The 14,822-nt window shown below is 54.1% G+C and overlaps 1 long non-coding RNA gene across 1 annotated transcript; it reads left to right on the top strand.

The window, feature by feature from the left end:
* The first annotated feature begins 3,340 nt into the window (after nucleotides 1-3,340).
* On the top strand, nucleotides 3,341-7,995 carry LOC141579714 (uncharacterized). Its single transcript, XR_012511564.1, has 2 exons — nucleotides 3,341-3,426; nucleotides 7,323-7,995. It is a non-coding gene; the product is annotated as an uncharacterized LOC141579714 (long non-coding RNA).
* Nucleotides 7,996-14,822: the final 6,827 nt, after the last annotated feature.

Here is a 14,822-nt window from a genome sequence, read left to right as displayed (position 1 = left end):
GCAGGGAGGTGTGGGGGACATCGTGCATTCAGCCCCTTCCTCGGGGATGCATCTTTTCCGGGGCCCCTCCAGGCTGGGCCTGGTGTGCGGGCAGAGGTGGGTGCGGGAGGGGAAAGGCCGCAGTGTGACTCCCACTAGAAGCCCTTGGAAATCACCCTCCTGTGGGGACAGCACCTGCCCTGGAGCCACTCCCAGTCTGTCCCAGAGCCTCTCAGTCATTGGATCAATTTGAAGAATCTGGTAACATGTGGATTCCTGGACCCATTCCCAATCTGCTGAATCGTAGTCTCGGAGCTGGTCCTAGAATCGGTATTTTTGTGAAGCCTAGAGATCTGGATAGGAAGCCAGCACTGAGAATCCCTGGCCTTGGGCCCTGGTGACTGCTAGCTGTTATGTTTCTGACTCTAGTGGGGTGCCATCTTATTTCATACTAGGTCCCTCCAAAGGATGTTCAGTAAATGTGTGATGGTGATACTGGTGGGCTGGCTAGGGTTGTGGGCCCATGGAGGGGTGCAGCTGGGGAATCCATGGGCCTGCTGGGTGCTTTGGGCAAGTCACTGCCCTCTCTGGGCCTTGGCTCCAATGGTCTCTAAGGGCTGACACTTAGTGAACTGCTGCTGGGAGGAGATGTTACTCCCAGCCTGGAAGAGAACCAGACTGATCTCCCAGGCATCTCTGGATTTCCCCCATTTACCCTCTGAAAAATGGGCCCAAGCCCTGGAGGCACCTTGAGCTAAACTGGCCTCAGGGTTCTTCCGCACCTAAGGGGAGAAACCTTTGCCAGCCCCTGAACCCCAGCCTGGGCCTGAGGGTTGAGCTGGAGAAAGTGAGGACCACTCCCTGCCCCTCCCCCCTGCCATGGGGAAGCCGAGATGGTGGGCGAGGAGCAGGTGCAGAGGCTTCCACTTCTTAGAATCCCTGCGAGGCCTGGGGGGGTGAGCTCATTTACGGGAAAGGGGGATGGGGGGCTCGCTCTTCTCACCCGGCCCTGCTGGGGGGGCGGCAAGTGCGTCAGCAGCCCGAGCTCCTGGCCTGCCTCCGGAAACGCCGCCCGGAGCTCAGTCACGAACCAGGCTGGCGGGGGTGGGGGGGCCAGTCAGAGTCCTGAAGGGGAGTCAGGTGACCTGCGAGGAAGCTTGGCTGGGGGCCGGGAGGCTGCACTGGGGTGCAGAGTGAGGTCAACTTCCCCCTTCCCGGGCTTGTACCCCGACGCCTGCTGCCCAGCAGGATGGCTCTCCAGCTGTCTGTCTGTCTGTCTGCTGTCCACGGGCCCATCACCGGCTCTGGACCTCTGCTGGTACCCATGAAGCCTGAGGTCCCAAAAACAACCGGCCTCCTGGGGACTTCAGGTCAGGGTCCTTCGGGGGGTGAGGTGGAGACCCCAGCCAGGGCCTGGGAGGGGAGAACCCCCTCCCCTCCCCCACTTCTCTGCAGCTATTTAAAGCAACTGGTGGCCGTGGGAAACTTCTTCAGATGTGTGGTTTCGTCTTCTTCAGCAAAGGGACCGGGCGTCTGTTCTCTCTCGGTCTGGTGACTCATCCAGAGTGAGAAAAGCCTTTTTGTTGTTTGGCGCTCGCTCGAGGCTCTGCGGTCTGAGAACCTGGCCCGGTGGGACCTTCCCTTGCTGGGACTCCTGGAAGGCCTTGGAAGTGCCCAGAGCTGCCCCTTTGTCCCATCACCAGACCCAGGAAGCCCAAGGGCTGAAACATTCTGCTGGGGTGGGGGTGGGGGCTGCCTGGTGGGGAGGGTGCCCATTCTCAAAATTTGTCACAGCCACTACATCCTCCAAGAAGCCACCCCTGACTCCAACAAAACCTCAACCCTTCTCCACCTCAGTGACTTGGTCCCCTGCCCTCAGTCTTCTCATCTCTGAAATGGGGCAGTGAGTCCAAGCTTGCAGACCTGCATGAAGATTAACTGTAAATGTGTAGCACAGCGTCTGACACACAATAGGTGCTCCATGAGTGGGGTTTATGATTCATGAGAGTTGCTAACACTTCTTGGGTGCTTGCTTATTTTAAGTTAAGCATTTTACATGAATGATCCTGTTCAATTTTCCCAACAATCCTAGAAAGTGCTCACTAGTATTATTCCCATTTTACAGATGAGGAAACTGAGGCAACAGGGGCTCAAGATACTTCCACATTATCTCAGAGCTAGGAAGTGCAAAGCAAGATTCAAATCCACATGATAAGATACCAGAGCCTAAACCATTAACCGCTGTGCCAGCCTATCCCAAGAACTGGGCAAATGGTGGCTGATGATTTGGACTCCAGGAGCTGTGAAGAATGTGCCCCTCAGAGCCTTTGCACATGCTGTGTCCTCTACCTGAGCCCTGACTCCTCCCCCACTTGCCTGACCATATCTTCCTCAAGCTTGAGACCTCAGTGTGAAGATCATTTCCTCCTGGAACCTTCCAGGATTGGCCTTGTTACCTGCCCTCACGGCACACAGTCCCTCTCCGCATGCTCATCACAACTGCACTCAAATTATGATGTGTGCAGTTTTCTGCCTGGGTCCGTGCCCAGACTGTGAGTGTCCCCTGGGTAGGGACAGGTCTGGCCCTTGCTGCATCCCCAGGGCGAGCACAGTACCTGGCACACAGCAGGTTCCCAAGGCTGTGGAATGAATAAATGCCACCGAGGCAGCCAGAGGCTGGGAGCAGCTTGGAGCAAGAGTCACAGGGACAGTTTTCCAGGAACTTCTCTTCTCCCCTTTGGTGACCTCTGGGAAAGGCAGGCCCTGGGACCTGCTGCTCATTGAGGGTTTGGGGGTGACAGGAGGGTCCCAGAGGGGTCATTCAGAGGACCACTCCCAGGACAGCAGGTGGCCACCCCTCCGCGGATGTGGGAATCCTGGGCTATTTGCTTACGGCCCTGGAGCTCCGTGGGGTAAGATGTAGGGAGTGTGCCCTGTGCCCACCCCACTCCTGGCCACCCTGGCGGTGGCTGAGGTCCCATGAGGAAGGAGCCCTCAGCTCTGTTCTTGGGGGTCCAGAGTTGCCAGGGCCAGGGGAGATGGTGCTCATCACAGGGTGGGGGTGGGGTCAGAGAGAGGTTCCAGGGAAGAGGTGAGAACACAGCTTTGGGTCTCCAGGAGATGCAGGGAGCTGGAACACAGCTCCAGGAGATGGGAGCCATGGGTGATGGATCTGAAGGCGAATCTGGGCCACCCTGGTTGAAGGGGCAGTGGTTACTGTCTGGGGACATCTGGTGGGTGCCTTTAGCGCAGCCATGTCAGCTTATCTGACCACAGGAGTAGCTGAGCCAGCAAAAGGGCCCTCTTTCTGCTCAGGGGAGGGGCCATCGCCACAGCAGCCACACCAGCAGGGGCAAGGCAGTGAGCATCAGGTGTAGCCACGCCAGCAGGGAGCAGGGGAAGAAAGGACAGATGACCATGGAAGAGACCATGCCAGCCACCCACCAGGTAGGAATCGTGCAGAGGACCAGAGTGGCCACGCCATTGAGAGCAGTGCAGCTGACTACAGACACAGATGTTCCCTTTGACATCAGATGCTCTAAGTACCCTCACAGATGCCTGGGGCTTGGGTGCCCACTGTCTGCCATCACTGCTGCCTCCTTCCTGGAGCTCTCCTGCTGCCTCTCTGGCCTTGCGAGAGGCAGCACGGGCCCAGGGAGACACAAGAAGCACTGACATGAGGGACCTTGCAGGCAGGAAGCTGGGGGATGGCAGGAGGGAGGCCTGGGCCACTGCACAGGTGGATAGTGGGGGAGAGTGAGGCCATATCGGTCATTGATGTCGGCCCTCTCCTTCCTCCAGCCCTCACCCTGCCTGGAGCACAGATGAGCACACGGGGGCTCAAGGAGGTCTGGGAACTTGAAAGTTGGGGAGCCTGGACCTGAAGCCCCCGCCACAGGGGGTGAGATCTACCCCATCAATCAGTTGCTCTTAGAGGGGGAGGGAGGAAGGGTGTTTGGGGAGCGGAACAGGGAATGAGGAGGGGGGATGGCTGGCCTCTCTTTCTCTGGGCCTCAGTTTCCTGCATCTATGAAACCAGATACCTGGCCTCCACCGTCCCCCAGGGCTCTCTTAGCTGGTGGCTCTCATAGGAGGGATGGCATGTGGCCAAAGGGAGGGGAGTGGGTGCCCCAGACAGGCTGCTCTTCGGTGAGGTGTCTGCATTTCCATTATCCCAAAAGCAGGCCAGAGATGTGCAATGACTGAACCAAGGTCACACAGCAACTCAGGCAGGTGGAGGAGAGGAACGTCACTTGACTGGGGGCTTGGGGGGTGAGTGCTGGAGGCTCAGGCACCTTGGAGATGAACAGAAGACTGTGCAGTTGAGTCCCCCACCCCTAGCCTGCCCTGCCGGAAGGCTCAGACACGGGAAGAGCCATCCTCACTGAGGCCATGGCTGCCTACCTCACACAAAAAGCCACAAATTCACTGAAAACTCAGGCCCCTGCTCTATCCATTTCCAACTTCCTGCCCTGGCTTCAGACTCACAGGTATCTCCCCATTGTACAGAGAAGAAGACTGAGACCCAGCAAGGGCAAAGGACTTGTCAAGTTGTCCTCCCACTCCAACCAGAAGTTCACGCCAGAGCAGGGACTAGAATCCGGGGACCCTAATTCATGGTGCCCTGCTCTTGTGTCCCCTGACCACTACCAGAAGAAAAATGAATTATTGAGGGTCCCAGAGACCAGCTCTGGTCTGTCTGGGCCTGCTCAGGTCTGTGCCCAGCCAGATTTGATTCCTGCTTCAACCCCACTCTTGCCTTAGGGTTCAGCCTTTCCAGATCCAGGGGGTCAGAGGCACTGCCTGCTGTCACCTAAGCAGCCTCTAGGAAAGCCCTGGAGAGGCCAGGCCAGGGCTGAGGGTCAGTGCTCTGTTAAGCCTTGGTGGGGCCGAGAGCTGCCCTCCAGAATCAACCTAAGGAGAAACCATCCGCAGTTCTTTCCCAGCCGTTTACAGTTTGCAGAGCCAGGATTTCTCCTCTGAGAGCATGCTGCCTCACATCAGCCCAGAGGGCGAACCGAGGCAGCTGCTCCGCTAAAAAGTCACAATTGACTTCAGCTCTTCTCCTGTTTGGTTCTGGGTTCAGGAGGCTGGGTCTTTTAGAGGCAGAAATGCTTGTGAGAAAGTTTCCTGTGAATCCCTGAAGGGAAATTTGGGGGAGGATTCTGAGGCTGTGGAGACTGGGGATCCATGGGGACAAGAGACCCATCCAGGGTCACACAGTGAGTTTGGGCCAAGCCAGCAGGGGAGGTCCATCTGCTGTCCCCGAGTCAGCACTGACTCTGGTCAGAGGCTGCAGCCGAGCTGACCTGAGGCCCATGCTTGAGCCCTGGATGGCCCCTGCAGGTGAGGTCGGGAGCCTCTGTCCACAGCTTGGAAGCTGGCCTGGTTCAGAGTCACCTCCCCAGGCGAGGGCAATCTCTGGGCTAGACAGTTATGGGAATGCAATGCACCCTCCCACCCCATTTACATACCCCCTGCCCTTTGCATATGACTGGGAACATCTGACCTGGAGCTCTAGTCCAGCCCAGACAAAAAATTTCCCCTGTGGTTTGGAATGGATAGTGGCCATAATTTCCCATGCACCAAGGGAGGTGAAGGCAGGGGTCTGGAAAAGAGGTGACCCCGCCATTAAGCTCTACAGAGACGTGGGTTGGGGGCCACTGGCATGAGAGTCTGCCCACTGAGGGTCTAGTCCTGGCCATTCCTCTCCCCTCTAGTCCTCTAAAATGAATGTCATTTTAGGGCACCTGTGGTTTTGAATAATACACCCTCCTGAAGGAACAGAAGGGGCACAGGAGAGGCTGAGGTAGTGGTATTGGGAAGGAGTGGAGCTTTGAGCCGCAGAGATCTAAGATCAGATTCCAACTCTGCCACTTACTTGCTGTGCTGCCTTGGGCAAGCGACTTGGCCTCTCTGAGCCTCCATCTCTGCAGCTCTAACACTAATAATCACATGAATTGAGTCTTTTCTCTCTGCCACTGTGCCAAGTGATCGCTCACAAACACTGCCCAATCACCCAGGGGCTCAGGGCTCGCAGTAACTTTTGTGGGTGATGAGGGAAGGAGGCTTGGGGGGGCCAAGACCTGAACTCCAACTATCTGACTCCAGATTCCATGGTCTTCACTGCCTGCCATACAAGAGGGGTCATTGTGAAGATTACACGAGATAATTTGAGCAAAGTTCTTCACTCGTTGTCCTTAACACATGGAGATTATCACCTTCATATTATTATTACTGTTACTCATCTTGCTCCATTTCCCTGGTTAATGCCAACGCCACTTCCTGAGTGGGAATGACCTTCCACTGCTTCTCTGTGGATCGCCCACCTGCCCTAGATCTGGAACCTCCTTCTGTCCTTTTTTGTCCCCCCAGCCCTCATGGCTGTGCCCATCACCAGTTGCGGGGCTGAGAAGGCTTTCTGAAGGCATTTTGCCCAGCCACCTGCCCAGGACCACACAGCGGCTCTCAGCACACAGAGCCGCCAGCCTCACTGTTACTGCACTTTCTGTGTCAGCCGTCTCTAGACACTGGGTGTCTGGGGCACTAGGGGCTGAACAGACCCGCTGCTGTGACACTTCCCTGAGATGGGCCCCAACTGTAGGTGGAGCAGTTGGTTGCCTACAGGAGATTGTCTAGAATCTCTTCCTTCAGTGCCAAAAAGTCCATCCTGAGCCAGCCATCCTTTGGCATCAAAGCACATCCAGGGGTGCACTGGTAAGTTCCCCCAGGGAAGGGAGCAGCTGGAAGACTTAAAAGGGAATGAGGGGGTGCCCAGTGGGGAAGGAGGCAGTCCGAGCCTGGGGCGGGGTGGCAGACAGGGTTTGGAGGAGGAAATGGGGTGGTTTGCCCCTCACCAGCCTGCTGGATCCTTCAGGCTCTGGGGCAAGTGCTGTAATTTGAAAAGGTGAAGATTTCTTTTCCACCAGTTCTCCCCAGTACCCACCCCCTCAGCTGGCTGGTTTGCCCATGTATGGAGTGCCTGCCAGCTGCCGTGTGCTGCTGGCACCTGAGAGCCCACCTGAATCCCAGCATGTCACCCATCTGAGGATGCTGCCCCATCCTCCTCCTGTTCCGCCCTCTGACCTGGGGGTGGGGGAGCTGGGGTGAAACTCAGAGGGGTCGCGGTTGTCACCAAGTGGGAGACTGGCTGGTGGTCTTCAGCTGTGAAGTCAGCTTTGGTTTTTCGGTTGAGAATCACACCCACATTCACAACCCGCGGGAAGGAAGATGATTGGGGCCAGATTCTGTGTTTTCTGGAAACACCACAGGGCGATGAAAGGTTTTCCAGGCCCTGACCTCAAGCCCAACAGGCAAGATTTTAATCACTGAACTGTCATTAGGTGTCTCCCATGACTTGGATCCAGCCTTGCAACCTGAGAACATCAGGAAGAGAAACACCCCCGGCGCAGAGGCCCCGCCGCCTACAGAGAACAGAACATTCGTCAGGCTTTGACTTTGTGCCAAACACTTTCTATGTGTTCGCCTGTTTAGTTCTCAAACCTGTCCTGTGACAGGTACTGTGATTACCACGTTACAGATGGTGAAACCAAGGCTCAGAGACATCAAGTGACATACCTATGGCCACACAGCCAGTAACCCAGATCGGCCCTCTCTAAAGCTCAAGCTCTGACCTGCTAAGCCATGGAGCCCCGCGCTCCTAGTCCCCCACTTCTCCCACACCGGTGATGCCTCGGAAGCACTGCATGGCCTGGCATGACATGATGGGGAGCCAAGAAGAAGAGCCCGTGGACTAGGAAGACCACACAGCCCCCGCCCTCACTGGGGGCTCAGGAAATGTCTGTTGACCAAAGATCCTATTTTGGTAAAAACAAAACTACGGGTGCATGTGCATAAAATAGATACCAAAATAAAATGCACTCAAATGTTAATATTCTAGTGAAAAGAGTAAAGAATGAATTTCCTTTTCCTTTTCCTCATGTGTCTGTATTCTCCAGATTTGTTACAAGAAGTTGGAAGAAAAGAAAAAACAATAAAGGGGAAATCAGATGACTACCCCAGAGTTGTCCAAGTAACTTGCAGTTCGGGGGTTTCGGGGGGGGTGGTCTGGGATGACTGCAGATGGCTAGACAGGCTCCCCAGAGAGGTGGCCATTTGGCCTGACACATAAGAGGGGACAAGGGCCAGCGGCCGGACTCCCACATTTGAGCATCTTGGGGTGCAGGTAGGTGGGGAGACATAGTAGCTTTGGGGGCTAGCAGGCAAGGATGAGGACTTCAGATCAGGCAGACCTGGGGGTCCACCTCCCCCATTAGTCCAGGGTACCACCTGGGGCAAGTCACTGCCTCTGTAAGCCTCAGTTTCCTCATCTGCAAAATGGGGCTCTAGAGGGCTGCCACAAGAACTAAATGAGACCTGCATACAGATGGTCTCCCCATCCTTGGCACGTAGTAGGCTCGCCAACAATCGTAGCTCTGGGTTGTGGGTCTTTTCTTCCAGGCCCCAATGGCCTTTGGGCAAAGCTCTGGCACCCAGGCTGGGAGTTGGCTGGAGGGGAAGAGGGTCTAACACTCTTGCTTAAGGTGAGGAATCTGAGGTTCAGGGAGGGGAGGAGGTAAAGACAGGACAGACTCCTCCCTCCACCACACCCAGCTGCTTCTTCCAAGCCTCAGTTTCCTGTGCAGCAGGTAAGGGGCTTTGGTGCTGCAGGAGACCCGAGATCCACGTCTGTGCTTCTTCCCTGTGTCCTGACATCTTCCCTATGACGAGCCTCTCCCCTCCTCCCGCCTGGCCAGGCTCAGGATCCGTGGAAACCAGGAGGACTGACAGAGTTCTCCTTCTCACTCTCCTTCTGAGTCAGCCCCACCGCACCACGGAGGTGACTCAGAGGAGACGAAGACGCTCCACACCACACCCATCCATCAGTCCATCCCTGAAGAGAGGATAGGTTTCCCAGAGTCTGCCTTGCCCCACCTATGCCTCTCAGAATCCCTGAGAAGAGGAGGTTGGAGGGATGAAGGAGGAGAAAACAGATCAGGAAGGGACCGGGCACCAGGCCAGGCCACGTCTTCCAGATCTCTCTCTGTACAGCCCCAGCCAGAACATGGAGATGTGAGAAATCCGGGGTGCCCCGTTACTCACATTTGTTCAGTTGCTCATTTGTCCAACAAACATTTTCGAAGCACCCACTCAGTGCCAGGCACTGGGCTGAGGTCGGGGGCGGTGGGGTGAGATGAATCAGACCTGGTGCCCACTCCCTGGGGACTCCCAGGCTGGTGGAGGAGAGAGACGTGGAAACAAGTAATTAAAGACGTGAATGAAACTTTGAGATAAAAATACACAGGATCTGAATGAACACAGAGGGGCCACTGAGATGATAGACTTAGCATTTTGCTTACATTTAGCTAGAAGGAAAACTCATGTATCCCTCCCCCAACCCCCGCCCTATGGGGTCGGTGGTGGGAGGCCTGGGGTAAGGGAGTGATCTGAGGGTGATCTGGAGAACCCTCTGCCTGGATCTTCCTGCCTGCTGCTGGCATTCCACTGTTCCTCTGGAAAGTGTTACCCCTCTAAAATTTGGGACCAAGGAGAGGCCCCAGAGAATTCAGGAATCAGATTTGGATTTAGGAATTCCATTTCTAGGCCTTGATCTGCAACCCACTTACTTTGTGACTGTGTGTAAGTTACTTGTTCTCTGAGCCTCAATCTCCTCATCTGCCAAGTGGAGGCCTGGGTTTGAAGAGAACTACAATGGCTAATATTTGCAGAACATTTGCTGTGTACCAAGGCATTGCACCAAATGCTTTGCATACGTTACCTCGTTCTGTCCTTACATCCGCCCCATGAGGTCAGTACTATTAATAGAAGAAATCTCTTATCCAATGAGAACAAAACCAGTGGTCTATTACTAGAAAAAATATTTAAAGCAGGACCTCTTATGATACGTAAAATAGGCATTTTATTGAATGTAACACGTATGCATGTTATATTTATTAGATGATCTTTTGCTGCAGGGCCAAGGCTCTTTGAGACCAAGGCCTCTGGCCAAAGTCCTACCTTGTTTTTCTTGCATAAAACAAACCTGGGTGGCAGAGTTTATAGTCCCCATTTGGGTTTCTTTCAAGTGGAGTGAGACCTTAGAGATGCTTGTCAAGCAATCTATAAGCAGAATCCTTCTGGATTTTTAATAACGTCCTCCCGCCCCAAGTTTTAACCGACACCTAACTCAATGTCTCAATGTAAGTTTCTGGTGAATTTTGGCAATTATTTTCCCCAATCTTTTATAGTTATCTTGCTTATACCCAATTCAGCATTTCTTTTCTTTTTCGGACATCTCTCCTTTATTGGATCTTTCCAAGGCCCTTTCTTAGTTTTCAGAGATACACCACCTCTCTGTCCTGCTTTCATTCACATCTCATTGGTTTAGTAATTACAACTGGCAGCTGCGGGTCTGGGAACAGGCCTCACCGAGTCATCAGGAGGACCGTGATGGCAGCAGGCGGTAGCCGGCCAGCCTGGAAGATTCAGGATGTTGTGGCACTCACTAGTCTGCCTTTCAAAGGAAGGGAGACTGTTTATAAGCCCAGATAATCTGTCAAATTGAGGCCAGTTAAGACAGTCTCTATTGTTTGTTCCCATTTTACAGGTGAGGAAACCGAGCTGCATAAAGTCATTTCCCCAAGGGTACCCTAGGTTTGGCAGAGCTAGGGCTTGAACCCAGGCCTGCCTGGCTCCATGCTCTTTATCCCTGCATTCTGCTGCCTCCTTAACACTCTGAGACCCTGTGAGCTCCTGGCTTCCCCGCTGGAAGGACTAAAGGGTATTTGATCTCCCACATGGGATTTGAGGTGAGTTTTGAAATCTCGAGCACCATGCCTATGTCAGGGTGATGGGATAAGGGGCAAGGGGCCACGTCTCCCTCAGGTCCATGTCCCCAAGCCCGGGGCTCATGCATATCTGGGGAGTTGGATGGGAGCAGCTAGGGTAACTTACATCTTTCCGTGTGTCCTGAGTACATGCTCCAAAGCAGGGGCCAGGCTGGTTCTGGGATATACTAGGGAGGAGAAGCAGATGCTGTCACAGGCCTGAGAGCTTAGTGTCTGGTGGGATCCTTCCAATGCCTCTCCCATCCAAAGCCTCCTCTGGCTCTGACTTCCTCTGGGGGCCACTAGGGACGTTAAATGTGCAAAGGACACGGATTTTGGAGTCAGACACATCTGAATTCCAATTCTAGTTCTGCCACTTACTGGCTGTGTGACCTTGGGTCACCGACAATCTCTCTGAGCCTCTGTGGGTATGAGAAAAACTTGTGGCAGGCCCTCTGTGGACAGATACCCCAAGTGCCTGGCACACAGCAGGGCTGAGGAGGAGACACTCCTGCCAGCCGCTGGGACGAGGAGCCCCGAGGGCCAGGAGGTGCTCAGCTGTGGACGGAGCACAGGGCGGGCAGCTCTGTGCAGCTTCCGACCGTTGGTGGCTGTGGAGAGGGACGCGGTGAGCAGGGGAAATGAAAAGAGGCCAGACACCGTCCAGGCTGCAGCACGCAAGGGGCGCCTCACTGGGCCATCCGTCCCCTCCCAGGCTCAGAAAGGGGAAGGCGGCCCAGACCGGGAAGTGGTCGGGCTCTGATGACCACCTCATGGGGACCGCGCCAGCCCGAGCAGGAAGTGGTCGGCCCTTCCCACCCCCTACGCCAAGCCGGGCCCTGCCTGAGCTCACACTTGGGAAATGGCTGGGCCTAAAAGTCCCTGTTCTCTGGTCTGTCCTGGGAGCAGGCTTTATTCTTAGAAACCCAGCTCCGGCTGGGGACCCTGACTCTGTGGCTGGGGGTCTACAGACCTGGGTTCTCGTCCCGGCTTTGCCACTTCCTTGCGCTGAGGCCTTGGCCAAGTTTCTTCCCTGTCTGGGCCTGTTCCCCATCTGTGAAATGGGGTGATAATCCCCCCACCTGCTACCTCAGAGAATGAAAACAGACGGTCCTAAAAGGTCACGGCTGGGAAGTCCCCCAGGGCTCCTCTGGTCCAATATCTTTTTACGGACGAGGAGGCTAAGGCTGGAGAGAGCAGACTGCTCACGTTCCCACAGCCAGGTAGTAGCAGAGGCCTATGAGGTTTTGGAAAGAGCACTGGATTGTGAGCTGGGACTAGATCTAAGGCCTCACTCAGCCCCTTCCTTGTGGTACCACGTTGGTCAAGTCATTCTGTCTTTCTGAGCCTTTTCCTGCAGCAAGGGAATAAGTCTTACTTCCCAGGGTCCTGGTGGGGCTCACCGCTAATGATGCATATGGGGATGTTTTGTAAACTAATGTGCTATAACCATGAACGGCTTCTTAACTGAGGTGAAGCTGGACTGGAACCCCCATCTCATGGGTTCCTGCTCTTTGCTGCCCCCTACCTGGAGCTCCGGGTACGGGGAGTGGGGTCTGGGCCCCAGGAAGTCACCTGGGAGGACTTCTCTTGCTTTTCTCCCCCTTTTTGGGTGGAGGTAGCAAATCTCTTTCCCGGATTCCACTGAGTCGCTGGAGGCCGTGCTCCTGGAGGGGCCGGTGTAAAGGACCCACTTGGCCTACATCAGCGGCCAGAGATGCCATCGGCACCAACCTTTAGCTCGAGGCTTCTATCACCACTCCTCCTTTCCTGCAAGCCAGGAGGACGCTCCTATGAGCCCAGGCAGCCTTTGTGGTGGGGGCAGGAAGGATAGACTGGCTGGATCAGACACAGGCAACCCTTCCTTACCAGGTCTCTTGGGTGCCATTTGGCACAGGCCACCCAGGCCCGGCTTGGGCTTCAGGTGAGAGGACCTCAGACCAGGGAGTCCTGGATGATGAGGCTGGGAGAAAGTTAGAGATTAGCCCATCCAAGGGACAGAAGCAAGGCCCATGGACCTGAAGAAGAGCTGGAACCCCTCCAAATCACACAGACTTGTGGTTGTGTGTGTGTGGTTGTATGTACGTGTGTGGAGCTTTGGTTGCATGTGTGTGTGGTTACATGTGTAGGTGGTTGTGTGTGTGTATCTGCATTTCCTGAGGGGAGGCCCAGATTTCATTAAATTTTCAAAGCAAAATTTAAAAGTTCAGGACCAATGGGCCTTCTCCCTTTTCCCATTTGACAGATGAAGAAACTGAAGCAGAGAGAGATAAAGTGTCTCACAGTCCTTAGAGACAGAATGAGGTGGGGTACTTAGTGCTCCAATTACGACCTCCTTTTTCTGACTCAAAAATAGGGCTTAGGAAGTTTAGTGGGAATCTGTATCCCATCCCCTTGTCCCAGGACTTGAGGGGGGCTGGGGCTGGAGGAGACTGGGAGAGAGGAAGATAAGGTCAGGTTCCCTGAACCAAGCCCCAGAGCTCCTGCCAGCACCATCAGTATCACCACCAGTATCCCCATCAGCACCACTATTAGCATCACCATCAGCATCACCTGTATCACTAGCAGCACAGAATCCGCCTTGCAGGCTGGGCCAGTCGCCTTGTTTCCATCATCACCCTGCAATTACAGTCTTCCTGCCTCCGCTAGTGGCAGTTGGGATGCCCAGCTCAGGCCTCATCTGGAGCCCTGTGGGGCCAGCCTGAGGGTGAAATGAAAACAAATCTCCATGCTCTAAGGTGGGTGGAGGCATTCTGAACTGAAAATGCCCATTGCAAAATGAGCTTAACTGACCTGACCCTTGTATAAGACCCCCTTAGATATAGTTAGCATAGGAAAGCTCTTATTCTAAGATAGGAGAAATACACATGTTGTTCCTTTCATCTTTCTGCAAATATGTATTATTATTATTGTAGCTGACACCTATCCAGCACTGACCAGGCACTATTCTAAGTATTTAGATATATGAACCAATTCAACCCTTTCAGCAACCCTATGAGGTGGGTAGTATTGTTATCCCTATCTTATTGTTGGAGAAACAAAGGCACAGAAGAAGTCAAATAACTTGTCCAAGGTTAGTCACCTAGTAAATGACGAGGCCAAGATTTGAACCCAGGCATCTGCACACCAGAGTCCATGCTTTTAGCCACTACACTACAGTATCAGACCAGAGAAACATAGGGTGGACCAAAAAACAAAACAAAACAAAACAAAAACCCAGATGTGAAATGCCTGCAAATAACTGTGTCTCTTTAAAGGCACAGGCCATATTGTTTTCACTGCTGTGTTCCAGGGCCTTGTACACAGAAGGAGCTCAATAAATGTTGGCTAAGTGAGTCAATTGACAACACTGGTTTCCCAACCCTTCCCCAGCTCCTGCTTTTCCCTCCCCTGAGATGCATTTGAAGGCCATCACTGAAGCTGTAGTTCTTCTTCCGGCCAACAGAAGGCAGCATGTATAATAAGGCAAGACCCTCCTCCAGGAGCCAGGAAGAAGGAATTAGGAGGAAAAGGAAGAAATCCTTTGTGGCCGACATGAACACAATTACTGATTAAAAACAAGTTGAGACAAACCCTGGGTCCCATAACATGATAGGATACCATGGCTGGTGTTCTTATTTTGACAGTTGAAGAAACTGAGGTCCAGAGAGGTGGAGGTCCTTGCCCAAGATTACACAGCATGTGCAGCAGAGCCAGGCTTGGCATCCAGGTCTCCTGGGCAGTTTCCCCACCAGAATGGTGGAAATAGCTTACAGGGGCTATGGACCAGGCCTCCCCTTGTCTGTCAGAGGAACAGCAGATGTTAAAATGTACCAACCAGGGGCAGCCCTCTGTGTACATAGCCAGGCCGCCCCCTGGTGGTTATGACTGTCAGGTACCCAAAAGCAGAGTCACAATTTTGTCAATCCATTGGCCGATAGGATGCATCTCCACCTTACTGGCCCAGGCTGGACTCAGGCTGTTAGGAAGACAAGGGACCAAGAGGATCAGGTTCCAGTCTCTCCAGGGACTTACAGG

The sequence above is a fragment of the Camelus bactrianus genome, chromosome 13, assembly GCF_048773025.1.
Source record: "Camelus bactrianus isolate YW-2024 breed Bactrian camel chromosome 13, ASM4877302v1, whole genome shotgun sequence".
NCBI classification, from domain to species: Eukaryota; Metazoa; Chordata; class Mammalia; order Artiodactyla; family Camelidae; genus Camelus; species Camelus bactrianus.
This window is presented reverse-complemented; position numbering and strand designations above follow the sequence as displayed.